Source organism: Phaethon aethereus (genome assembly GCF_964289735.1).
Source record: "Phaethon aethereus genome assembly, chromosome: 1".
NCBI lineage: Eukaryota > Metazoa > Chordata > Aves > Phaethontiformes > Phaethontidae > Phaethon > Phaethon aethereus.
Window position 1 is genome coordinate 28,920,180 of NC_138575.1, and position 13,545 is coordinate 28,933,724.

Sequence of the window (13,545 nt, forward strand, 5' to 3'; positions counted from 1 at the left end):
GAGGAATTCGGGTGGTACTCAGGGGTATGCAAGATGGGGTAAAACGAAGGAAAAACCTGGAGGGTCTTGCAGATTAAAGATGTGGATTAAATATAGATTTTCTTGTTTTCACCATGGGCAGATTAAATATTCAGATTTGACACATATAGAGAGGTTTAAACGGCAAAATCCAACACGTTGTCTTGATGTAGCCATATCTATATAAGCAAAAAAAAAAAACCAAAACAAAATTACTTGTTTGAAGACTATGCATAAGAAAACCTAATGGGAGACTTTTGGAAAAACTGGGTTCATCATATGTATGCTATTTTTTCACCACCAAAGCACTGACTCTTGACTTGTTCCATGAAAAAGTATAATTAGATCCTGTCTCTGTATATGGAAACTCCCTTGCTCTCAGATGCTTTTCTTGTCATTTTCTGGCCTGTGGAGTGTAAAATTCACTGTTTTCAGTGATCAATCAATTTAAATAAATGTAAGCTGCAGCTAAACATTTCTATTTATTTTGCTGAATTATATCCAACATTGCTGAATTTAAGCCAAAAGCTTCTATGAAGACTGGTTTTCTATGTGTCAGGCTGCAAGCTGCTTTGGGAGGATAGAGATCACACAACAAATGCGTGCAGGTCAAAAACTGGTTGCAGAAATGATTTTAGGATTTTCTGGATCTCTTTTAGCCTAGCTAGGTTAGTGGTAATAGAGATGTTTACAGTCACTTTCAGCATAGCCTCTGATTTCTAATATGAGAAAGGAAGAAAGCAAGTACTCCCATGAGGTCTCCTGAGTTACTGTTTTGACGATTTACCAGTTAGTGCTCAAATGGTCTCCAGTGAGGGGGTGAGAGAGTTTGCTGTTTAATACTGACAATGGGAATACAGTTCCTCGGGAGCAGATGGAGAGCGTGGGGAATAGCAAAGGGGCTGGGCTCAGACATTTATAGATATTTCTTTTTTCTTTTCTCCCATCAGTGGAAGTCTGGAAACGTTTTCACTGTGTTTTCATAAGTCATTCTTGTCTGTTTTAATTTTTTTTTTTCAGTTTTTGCTTCTCACTGCAGTTTACAGGATTTATCAGCAGAGCTGTTATTAATATGTCAGCATACGTTACAGGGTAGAACTCACAATGACTCACTGGGATCCAGATTTGAATGCTGAAATAAGTGATGATCTAGTGAAAAAGGTCCCAGGTTGGGATTTGGGGGCTGGCTGCGCGTGTGAGATGTACTCCAATGTTTCCAGCAGTACAGGGACAGTTATAATCAACGTTTCCTACGTGCATAAGTGTGTTCAAGATTATAAGGAACCCTAATGGGGTTTGAGAAAGTATTTAAGACAGGTTCATGTGACGCGGGCCAGCTGCGCGTTGTAGAAGGTTGTGAAAGGGGTGTAGGGTATGGAGAGGTGCTCAGCGCTGGGTGGAAGCTCATGAGCCCATTCGTGCCCCAGACCTGCCAGAGCTGGGGAGGAAAACCATCTGCTTTACCCTCGCAGCACGGTGGTCAAACAGGCAGCTGCTACTGTTCAGCTGACTGGTGGTAGCTCGTTAAAATGTGGTAACCCAAGTGTTTATGACTGTTTATTCATATAAGCAGAGCAAAGAAAGGCATTAAAGTTTGGTGTAGCCAACTAGTGAAACCAGAACCTGAGCGTTGATCAGAACTTCAGAGCTTGTGCTGTTTGACCACTGAACTGAAAAGGGAAAAGGGATGTTGTGGAGGAGATATGGAAACAGCTCTGGTGCTGGTGGGATCTGCAGGAAGGACCAGATGACTGCTCTGTGAGCATCCAACAGTTAAACCAGATTCTGATGGAAAATCATTATAAGAGCAGTAACTGTGCTTGGCCACTCTCTGTTGCAAACATTCTGTGATTAGCTGTCAGTGATGGAGGGTCCAGCTCTTTAACTTGGACCGCACCATGTTTTCTGGAGATTGCTAAATGCTCTGGTTTAATTAGGACTCTGCTAATGGTGGTTTTATACTTCTGTTGATGGAGTGTTGCTTTGCAGGATGCTAATGTCTGGTGGGAAGCAGGTGCTGACTGGGGGTGTGAAGCAGAGTGCTGTCTTTGGTGGATGACTTTTGAAAAAATGAAAAGCAAAGCCTTCAACTCTTCAATAGCTGCCACGAGCTTAGGTGCTTTGGACATTTGATAAAAACCCTGATAATTCTTGTCTGAAGATGCCGATTCCTGTCCATTCAGCAGCTGCATCAAATGCACCTCAGATCTGTTTATGAAAGCTGTCCATCACTTTAAATGTGACAGTCACTTGATTTAGACTAGCATGGTATATAGTCTGCATTTCATAAACCACACTTCAGGGGTTTACTACCACTAAGCTTTCTAGATGATTTCTGCAACTTGCTATTTAACAGCTTTCTAAGTTGAAAGCTCTTTGATCTTCTCACAGGTTTCTGCGCTTTTCATGCTTTGGGTATAGAAGGGGAATACTGAGCACGTTATGCTTGAATTAGGTCATTCTCTCGTGCAGTTCCTTTACAAAAATACTTACGATCTGATAAACTACTTATCCTAGGAATGCATTTTTGGTCTGCTTGCAATATGTTGATGAGCCAGAAAGTCTCCAAGGAATTTAGGACATTCTCAGCAATAAATTAGTCCAACCTTGGAGAAAAACCAAAACCTTTTTTTTTGCTAAAATATAGAAAAATTATTTTCCATTCTTATTCATCATATAGTTTTAGAATGACTTACTGGAAAGCCAGAAATATATATGGGTCATCTGCCTACCGGGTGATGAGTTTTTCCTTTCCAGGGCATTGTCCATTCCTACACTTAGGGTTCATAAAGGTCTCACTTTTACTTGCTCAAGGAATGCTTCACAAACACTATTGTTGTTTTTCTTCTTAATGTATACTTTATTTATCTTTTTATACTCTAGTGTCTTGGTTGAATCTTGACTTCTTTAGGTAAATTAGTCATTAAGTAATTTTTGAGGAAAAAACATTTTATGAAAATGGATGCTGCTTTGCGAAAAGTAGAATTTACAGAATACTTTTTTAAACAGCATACAATTTAAACATACCTACTTTGAAAACAACACTGAGAAGAGTTATGAGGAGAGAATGGAAGACAAATGCTCATGTGAGCAACTGATAATTTTGCTAACTATTTCGAGTCAAATGAGTGTAGTTGTTCCCATTCTTGATGGTGCACTTGGATTACATTCCTTCTCTCTGTAAGAATTCTCTAGCGTCACTTCGACGGCCCCTGTGGTGCCCATGCAACTAGTCCATGCATTATCACACACATGCATATAATATATATACATATATATACATTATATCTGCAAATGTATATGTGTTACAGTGTTTTGCCCTGTCCAGCTTATCCAAAAGAAAATGATAGGAGCAGATAAAATGCAAAGTTACTTTCCAGACAGGATGTACATGATAAGTAGTCAAAGTCTAGCAAACTGTGACTAACCTTCACTTGGCTGCTTCTGGGTTTTTTCCCTCTAGGCCACTCCCTCCCAAGGCTGCGTGCTTTTTCTCTGTCTGTCTGTCACATAGCTTTCTACTAAATCCAGATGGAATAAGGAAACTCTTGCCTAAATGAATCAGCAGCACCCAGTGAGTTCAACAAATGCTGAAAGAAATTCTATGTATATGATGCTTGCACCTTAAAATTTCCTTCAGTGTTTGTGCCTGTGGAAGCGGTGGTAGGACACACAGCAGAGAACAGTGACTAGGTTAGGGATCGGTTTGTTCTCCACAACTGTTTGGATCAGAGCTAGATGATCCTTGAATAAAATGCCAGCTATGCTGTTTTGTTAGGCAGGATCATTGAATTATGGAGATGAACTAACAAGAACAGGAAGAAGACATTTTTAGGAGACCTACTGTAGACAGTCTGGGAGAAGAAAACACTGTTAGTGCTAGACTAGCAGATCTCTTACACATTCCATGCTTGGGAACCTACTCAGTCTATTTTGGAGATCCAGCATGCATTTTTCTTTTCTTATTTAATTGCCCTTCCTCTTTTGCCATAAAAGTCCCTCTCTTTTTGTATTCATGCCTTTCAAGCTGTAGATTGCTGTATCTCTTTAATTGTCATAGAGCCAAAGTCTTAAAAATCCAGTTCTATTTTAGTCACTCACTGTGTATGAGTCTCTCCAGCGCTCTGATCATTTTTGCTGTTTTCTGGACTCTTTCCATTTTCTCCCTCCATCTTACTGATAGTTAGACGGCTACAACTGCATGTCAAATTCCTGGCAGGCACACGAAGAGGAAGGTCATCTCCAGATAGGTTTTCACCTCCTGTCTTTTTGACACGATGTGTTTCTGAAAACAGCTCAAAACTGTTTTGTTTGTATTGCAAACAATACATTTAGTTTTTTAGTATGGGATCACTTAGGCATTATAGCTTTAAGATTAATCAGAATAAATGCTTGGCCTCCATTGCTTCTGTTTATGCCAGCTGAAGGTTTGGCCCTTTTATTTTCAGTTGGCTGCTTCAATTTATAGCTGAGAGTTTGGTGTTTTTTTTTTTAATGTGTGTTCATGTTCCTTCATTGATGCCCTTTATCGCTTTTCTATGGCTTGCTTCTTTTCCTCTTTGACAAAGAATTCTGTGTAAAGACTCCCATCCTCCAGTGAGAAGCCTGTTAGTCCTACAGCTGAAATAAGTCAGAGCTCCAGCTTTTCCAGCTGAACCTTTGGGAATAAGGGCAGAATCAGAGACTTGACTGTCAAAGTACTCAATGACGGTGTCCAGGCTATATATGGTAAAACAACCCAGGCAATACTCTGAATTCTACGCCACTCCTGAGGCTTAGTCCCATCTTGCCCTTTGAGGCAGTTTTCCCTCGACCTGAGCTCTGGTTCCTCAAAAATCCTGTTCACAGTGGGCCAGGCGATGCTCTGACAAGGTTCCTGGGATGCTTCTAAGGAAACATCTGGGAAGCATCTCTCTCATCCCCAAAGTACAAGGGCAATGAAGGTGCATCTATATCTACACTTTGTTTTGGTGACTATCTAAAATGTATGCTGGGCACTCTGAACCTCTGAATATCAAGTTTATTAGGTAATATTGACATACTATACTGAAAGCATAGCAAGCCTGAGGTGTTTCTTGGATTATGACTCATTCTGTTTTCCATTTCAGCAGCTCCACGTTTATCTTGGTGCCTTAACTGAGTATTTTAGATTTGTTTAGCTCTTTGTAGACTTTCTAGTTTACTTCAAATTTATTAGTAAAAGAGAAGCAAAAGACAGGAGAACACAGCTTTTGAGGACCTTCTGACATGAACAGGAAAGTAGGAGTATGGTCAGCTGAACTGAGAGCTGATAGACCAAGGCTTTGTTTTCCTCAGTATGTAACTTCTGGCAAGGCATCTGTGCTTTTTGTGCTATATTGTCTTTATCGGTGTGACTCATTACCATTTCATTTTGTGGGAATGAAATGCAGTTTTGTCAGGCTCATGTTTATTAATCCTGTGAAGCATACCGGGGAACCCATTTGGCTTTATACGTGCCCAGGGTGCCGTTTAAAAACCTCTTAGTGTGTGCTGCACAATACTGTATACAAAACTTGCAGCTGTATCATAAAAATTCAAAACTTTCTGGCAAACTTTCCTTTTCTTTCAGGTTGATTTTATAGACCACATCCTGGTGACATTGTACGAGTACCCAAATTCTCAGAAACAGTATATTAAATCTTTTTATTCACTTACTTTGCCTCATTGGTGTAGCCTTTGCTTCTTGAACTGATTTGTAAAAAGGAAAAGTACTGTTCAACATGCTTGGTAGGGAAAGCTATGAGCAATGTGAAAGCTGTTTCAAATAGACTCTGCCTGTTGTGTGTGGTAGGGTAGATGCAACCTGCATCCTCACAGTGAGTTTGAAAAATCAGTAAGGACTCAACTCTGGGATCACCACAAATTCTGATGAAAGAGCAACATGTCAGGTTGTTTACTAGTTCTTCTCTTGCTCCAGGGGAGACACATTTTTGCGCAGTCCTTGATTTGCAGTAGATCAGGTCAATGGAATGGTTAGGGTCGAAAAAACCACCACTCTTTTCCTAGCTTACTGCTTGCCCATCCTATTGATAGGAAGCAGATGACTGGTTTCACCGTTGTGTTGTTGCCTGTGATGATCTTTGTTAATGCTGGGAGGAAAGATGAGGTGCAAAGGGACGCAGAAGGGTCCATTGCTACCCACAGTGAGTGCATAGGGATGAAGCACAAGCCCGTCCAGAACTGTTACCAGTACAAATAGCAGTGCAACCTTTAGGGCCAGGCATTCTGCAGATTGGCTGGGATCTACGTTACTGAAAATGCTCAGTCTGCCTGGAAAGACCTCCTGCAGGGAGCTGGCTAGGAGGAATCTTTAAAAAATAAATGAGAATGCAGTTGCAACACAAGGGCTGTGTAGTCTAACTGTCCCTCTGATAGGTCTCAGAAGAAAAAAAAGGCTCACCCTTGTCTGTCATACATAAGATACAGATAATTCTGGTATTTTTAAAGAAACCACTTTAAGACAGGCCTGTGAGAAAATGTCTTTTCTTTCTGTTTTGTTCCATTCAGAGACATTATTTCCAGATCACTGTGACATGAAAGAGCATGTATTTACAGAATATTACAGAGTGTCTCTGACAGAACATAGCTGAAGGCAATATAATCTGGAGAAAGATGCCTCATAAATTCCACCCTATCTCATGACCCATCCAGCAAAGGTGGTTTTGTTCAGACACTGATCAAAACCCAATTACCATCATGTAGGCAAGGAAGATTAACAACAGACAATGTGAGCATTTACCCAGAGCTCACCAAGGAGTGGGCGGAGAACAAAAATCTAAAGAAAATTCAGAAACAGAGCTGAAGCCTGACGTGATGAACAGAAACATGTTTTTGTAATTAGTATGTTCTCAACAGCTGAAATCTTTTGCTGCTTGCTGAGTGCTCTGTACGGGCCGGTTGGGCAGTGGGGAAAGCTGGCCAAACATTCCCACGTTTGCAGGGAAGTGCCACATGCCTCCACGGCATGTGATGTTTGAAGAGGCTGCAAAGTTAATTTTTCTGTGATGTCTGCAAACTATGACTAACAAATAAGTAATTAGAAGAGTACAGTACTGGCTCTGCCATCCTTCCCACCGATGAACTCGCTCTCTCGTATCTGCCCTGGCAGCGTGTGTGCTCTGGGCATCCATGTCCTGACGGCTGCTAAATGCCACTGCAAGAAAGCACATGCTGTGGCAAAAGCAGGTAAGCAGCACGGCTCAAGCTGAAGTGGTAGAGAAGGGGTAAATATGGAAGGCAGGGAAGGGAAAAAGCCTGATATCAAAGCAGCATTGTCTTTTCCCCTTGGGCATTATACAGATCTCCACTAATAACCTGTATAGTAGGAATTTATAAAACACAATCTGGATGGAGAGGAATTTTGCCTCTCATGTGCTCTGAGTCTAGTGGATTTTACACACAGTGTCCAAAAGAAGCCGAGCACTGCCCGGGTTTTATGTTTCCCAGGTACAGAAGTTACAGGAACAATGAATCTTGTCTGTGTTTTTATCTCAGCATGCCTGGCAGAGAGAGGGAGCTTGGCCTTTAGAGTCCATGCACAGCTCGGCCAAATACATCATGTCAACTCAAGTTCAGAGAAAGCGAAGCGAGATTCAGCACAAAGAAATTGTTTGCATTCTGAGGCTGCCCTTTCGCAGGTGGAAATCGGGGTGGCTCTGTCTTTTGAAAGCCTGAGGAATGGAGAGGTTGAAAGGCTGCGAGCACGTAGCCCTATTCTTTGCTATGCGAGATGGACTTATTCGGTCTGATTTCTCTGTGAGGAAGGATTTGAAAGGTACTGAAGTAGAAATCCATATGAAAGAAGAAATTTGTGGTTTATTGGTTGTATAATGCAGTAATTGAGGTTAACTACTGAAACAATAGTTGTTGCTCTCTTAATGGTCAAAGAGTTGGATAGTGAAAATACGCTGTTAAAATAATTGTTTCAAGTTTCTTATATTCACAGTAACTTTCAAAGCAGGGTGTCAGCTCTGCCAGGATGTCAGCTGGCGTCACTGAAGTTCCTGCACAGCACCTCTCCGCGCTCTGAACTGAGGAGAATCGGGGACACGAGTACGGTAACTGAAGCAGGAACTGGGGCTGAGTTGCTTGCTGGGCACAAGGCAGCAGTGAGGTCCAGTGTTGCAAGAGAAACACAGATCTCTAAATTCTGATTTTGGACAGTAAGAGAAAGGAGACATAACTTTAAGCATTTTTTGCATTAAAATGTGCTTTAAATTGCATTAAATTTTGCGTAAAATTGTGCCCACCTATGTTGTCTAGCAGATGAATTTTGGAATGCATGATCTGTCAAAGTCCAGTTCTCTTGCTACTAACCGATCTCACTGCTAGGGAATGCTGGTGGTTTTTGAAGAGCTCTGGGAGCAGGTTGGGTTTGATAATGACTTTGCTAACATCTGTCCGGGTGGTTGGTTAAGCATTTTAATTCCATTCACCAGATCAGAATTAAAGACTGAGGACTCATTCCATTCATTCAGGAAAGGCAGCCTCTCTGTCTACCCACTCCATCTACCAGCACAAGTTTGAAAACCTAACAGAAAGAAGTACTTTATAGTTAGAAGTACTATAATTTAGAAGTGCTACATAAAAGAAGCTCTTCTACGCCTCCAGCAATGCGCCGCACGCTTTTATGGCGGGCAAGTAACTGTTTTGGGTACGCCAACAGATCAAGTTTAACAATTTATGACCGGATTAAGAGAGACATAAATATTGTTTGATGGGAGCTGGCTGAGTGCCGACCTGCAGCATGGTTCCGTGTCGGAGTTAACACCAGGGACTTAACAGAAAGGTTCAGCCACCGCCGGGAGAACAGTGTCAGCCTCGGGGGTGGCTGTTGTGGTTCCTGGTTCCTCTGCACCCGTTTAAAAAGGGAACCCTTATTTTTTAGTGGTGGGGTTACTGTTTCATTTTGTGGAATGTAAAAATGTTTGTAATTATTTTTCATGTGGTTGTGTGACACCATTTACATCTAAAGTTTGGTTTACGTGAGGTTTGATAAACTGCTGTATTCACAGGCTTCTTGGGTATTGTTTTGGTGTTAACTCTGTGTGCTTTTATTTGGCTGAGCCATTTTAGCTGAAAAATTGTCATCTTATATGCTTTTGATAAAACTAAGTCTTTTTTAAATTTTCAACAAGGTGGAAACAGTTAGATTATTTGTATTGTGTGCCAGTAAAAACCACAATATCCTACTTCTTCCCCATGTTGGCTGGTTAGGGCACATCCCTGTGATTTGCAGGCTTTAATTTCCAGCCTCCTGACACTGAAAAAGCTGAGAACACAGAAACCAAAGCTTATTTATAGAGTGGTTCTGCTAACCACATTGATACTGTGCAAAGGTAGACAGCACCACTGACTGTTCTGGTCTCAAAACTATTAATATATGCTGACTGCAAGGATATCTACTTTGCAAATTGCAGGTATTTTAGCTGGAGATGTATCAGCTCAACTCAACCAGAGAAGAAGAATTCTTCTGGGTGAGAATAAATGAATAGGAGAAGCTAGATGCCAAAATTACTCTAATAATATAATGCATTATTTCCACTTACAGGGACAGTTTACTGTACTTCTAGCCTAAAAATTTAGCAGGGGGATTTGTCTAGGCTGTGAAATTGTCTTGCTGCTAAAAAAGAAGAGAGACAGACTGTGCTCAGCCCCTTTTGGAACCACCTTCAGAAAAAAAAAATCATTCAAAACACGAAGCAAACCAAATATGTGTCCAAAATGCTTTCACAACATCAGCAGAGTCTTCCGTACTATGTTATTTATGTTCTGGTGCTCAGATTTATTTTTGTCCCAATTTCTTAATATCTTGGTTTACAGCCTTTTGTCATCAGGCAAGGAAAGAGAGAAAGCTTATTGCTCCTAATTCCGTGTTAGAAGAAAGAAAATGCAATTGTCTTTATGAGTGCTTTCTCTCTGTTTCATTGCAGAACATTAGTCTAGAACCTGTATAAACTGTCTCAGAGTAAAGGAGTATATAGTACGCATTTCATTTCATGTTCCAGTATTATATGGTGGAGAGTACTTTAGGATAGCTTTAAAAAACGGACTTAATTTTTTTTTTTAAATAAGTAGGCAAGCCAGAAAGTCATGACTGTACATGAAAGTGGTTCTCTACAGGTATGAAGCATGCCAAATACTATTGACTAGTCTGATTTTGTATTTCTGTTTACATTATCACTAGTATGCCACTGTTTTTCTAAATTACCCTGTGTCCTGCAGGATAAGATAGTAACATACTTCCCTTTGGCTTTCAAGATGTAATTAAGTTGGGCTTAGTTTACCATTTTCATGAGGAGAACTCCCTACACAATTCTCTGTATCATGCATAAACACGAATTCCTGTTTATTCATACTGAGAGATCTGTTAGTACTGAATTATACTAACATCTGCATCTTGAAAGAAAATGCACCCATTTTTAAAAATTCGTGAATCAATAGCGTGTGTAGTCAGGTTTATGGAATATTAAGCTGATTAAAAGTTCAAGTGTAAACAATCAGGGTAATCCACCTGAGCTTATTTAATTAAGATTCAGAAAAATGTGAACATGTGGGGAGAAATTTTCCTGTGTGTTTTGACACATTTCTTTGTTCTTCTACCCATCAAGATACAATCCCTACACAATAGACGTCTGGGGGTTGTTTAATGTCTGGGTAACTGAGAACAGAATAAGGGCTATGCTGCCTGTTTATGTGTCTTGTATCTTGGATCTGTCAGGAATGTGCAGCTTGGCTAGGCTGCCTTCCCGTGGGAGCCACATCGTGGTGGGGAGGGACACAGGGCAGCCCCAGCACCCTCCCGAGCATGGGTGGGGTGTGTGGGTCCTGCAGCTGGGAAGCCCTTCCAGCTCCCACGGGTGAACGTACCCCTCGTGAGCTGGATGCGGCAGGATTTGATGTGGGAGGCAGCGCTGGTGCAGAGTGAAAGTGTCTCCATCCCGCGCAGGCTGTGACAACAGGGGTGACCTGAATTGTGGTTCTTGCAATGAAGTGAACACAGGGACGGCTCCCTGTCTATTATTTTGATGTAATAAGGTGATGTGAGAAGTCAGAAGAAAAATTGCATGGCTTCATGAAGTGTCCTGTGATGGAACTATCTGGATTTACTGTAAGAGACATGGCCATGCTTAAGTGGTGCTACCTACTCTTAACGAATCTGCTTTTACCAGGCAAGGTTTTTATTTAGAGACAACTGAATAATGGACGAGCATTTTCAAGTGGTGCTAAATGCTCTACGAATGCATGGAGCCACATCTGAGAATATTTTTATTGAGATGACAACGTTAAAGTAAAATACTGAACTGGTGGAATGACAGAGTGTGAACGGTGGCTTAAAAGTTATCTTCTAGTGAGAAAATGAATGATAAATTCCATTTACAGGAGAAAAGAGAAAGCTTTCTGCGAAAGCCTTTGTTGTAGAGTGTGTGTCTGTCTCCGTGAAAGAACTTTTGGAGCTGCTGGAGAATTATGACATGGAGACCCCTCCAGCCCCAACATTCCCTATAAGCATATGTTTAACTTAACATTTTGCCTACAACATTTTCACTGCCTGAATGCTAGCAGTATTTTAGCATTTGTGATGCTAATTTGTATCTATGGAATGTTTTTAATAGTTGGATATGAAAGAGCTTTAGGGTTGTACAATATGAGATGGCTGTGTAACTTTCTCAGGGTCCTGTAAAAATAGCAGATTCACATTCCTCATCAAATTGGGGCATTCCTTGAGCAGACGTTGCCTTGCTTCATAGTAAATCAGCTCCAGTACCTTTGGTACACATGAATTTACCAAGAGCATGTCTCTGAAAGGTCAGCAGATTGCTCAGTCTAGTCAAAACGTCTTTCCAAGTTTTAGATTACACAAACTTCGGTCTTGAGAAAGGTCCCCAGCCTGTCCAGATCCCTCTGCAGAGCCCTCCTACCCTCCAGCAGATCAACACTCCCACCCAACTTGGTGTCATCTGCAAACTTACTGAGGGAGCACTCAATTCCCTCATCCAGATCATCAATAAAGATATTGAACAAGACCAGCCCCAGAACCGAGCCCTGGGGAACACCGCTTGTGACCGGCCGCCAGCTGGATTTAACTCCATTCACCACAACTCTCTGGGCTCAGCCATCCAGCCAGTTCCTCACCCAGCGAAGAGTAAACCTGTCTAAGCCACGAGCTGCCAGTTTCTCCAGGAGAATGCTGTGGGAGACGCTGTCAAAGGCTTTACAAAAGTCCAGGTAGACAACGTCCACAGTCTTTCCCTCATCCACTAGGCGGGTCAGCTGGTCATAGAAGGAGATCAGGTTGGTCAAGCAGGACCTGCCTTTCATGAACCCATGCTGGCTGGGCCTGATCCCTTGGTTGTCCTGCAGGTGCCCTGTGAGCACTCTCAAGACCAACTGCTCCATAATCTTCCCCGGTACAGAGGTCAGGCTGACAGGCCTGTAGTTCCCAGGATCCTCCTTCCGGCCTTTCTTGTAGACAGGCGTCACATTGGCAAGCCAAATGTGACAAAGAAATTCTGGGTCCCGCTTCAGTCAGTAGAAAATATTCGGCAGTTCAGTGCTGACACTGTAATCGTTATTTCCCAATGGCCTGTTGCAGTACTTTCCAGCCTCACATTGTTCATGCCTTAATCACTTCCCATCTTAACTATTCCTGCTGCCACTTCTGTGCTCTTAAGTCTCATATCTTCTCAGCGTCCAAAGTTCAGTGGCTAATTCATGGGTTTACTCAAGGAAATGGAAATGTCCCACCCTTCTCCTCAATCACTTTGCATTGGCCTTCTACACAGCTTTAAGAACAATTCAATCTTTGCCCTTTGTCTTCCAAACCTTTCCTCTATAGGCTGAAACACAATGTCTACTCTGTGATGATGAATTTGACCAAATTTTAGTTGAGCTATTCGTGATGTTCAAAGGGGCCAAATACTACCACATTTCATATTTTTCACTGGGAATAAAAATTGCCATGAGCTACATGCGTTGCATTAGGCAACATTGTGAGGCGGAGTTCCCCGAGATATCTATGAACACTGTCTACCGGACATAGTTTTCAGGAAATAGTGTGGGGATGGCAATGAACTCTAGATATCTTCTGGGGATCCCTGGAAGAATTTGGTCTTCAGTGGTATTATGAAACTCTGAGGTTCTCTCAGTGGAAGCAGCTGCATATTTAAGCATCAACGGCCATATTATTTGCGTACAAAAAGACTGGGTGAAATTGTGGCCGTCTCAAGCCAATAATAAAACATAATAATTAAGTATTTCTCTCTTCCAAATTTAACTGTCTTAAAATTGGAAATTCTGTGATTTAGACATTTAGCCTAAGCTGGTTCTTCTACGGTTGCAGAAGGAGAAGCTCTTCAAAAGGTAATTCGGCTAGTTATTTTATATGTGTGTTTTACAGTTAGGCTAAAATGCCCTTAGGAGCCAGTTTCTCTCCCTTAGGAGCCAATTTCTCTTCCTTTACTGTAGACAGTGTAAGGGACAGGCTTAGAATAAAATCCAGGTGTT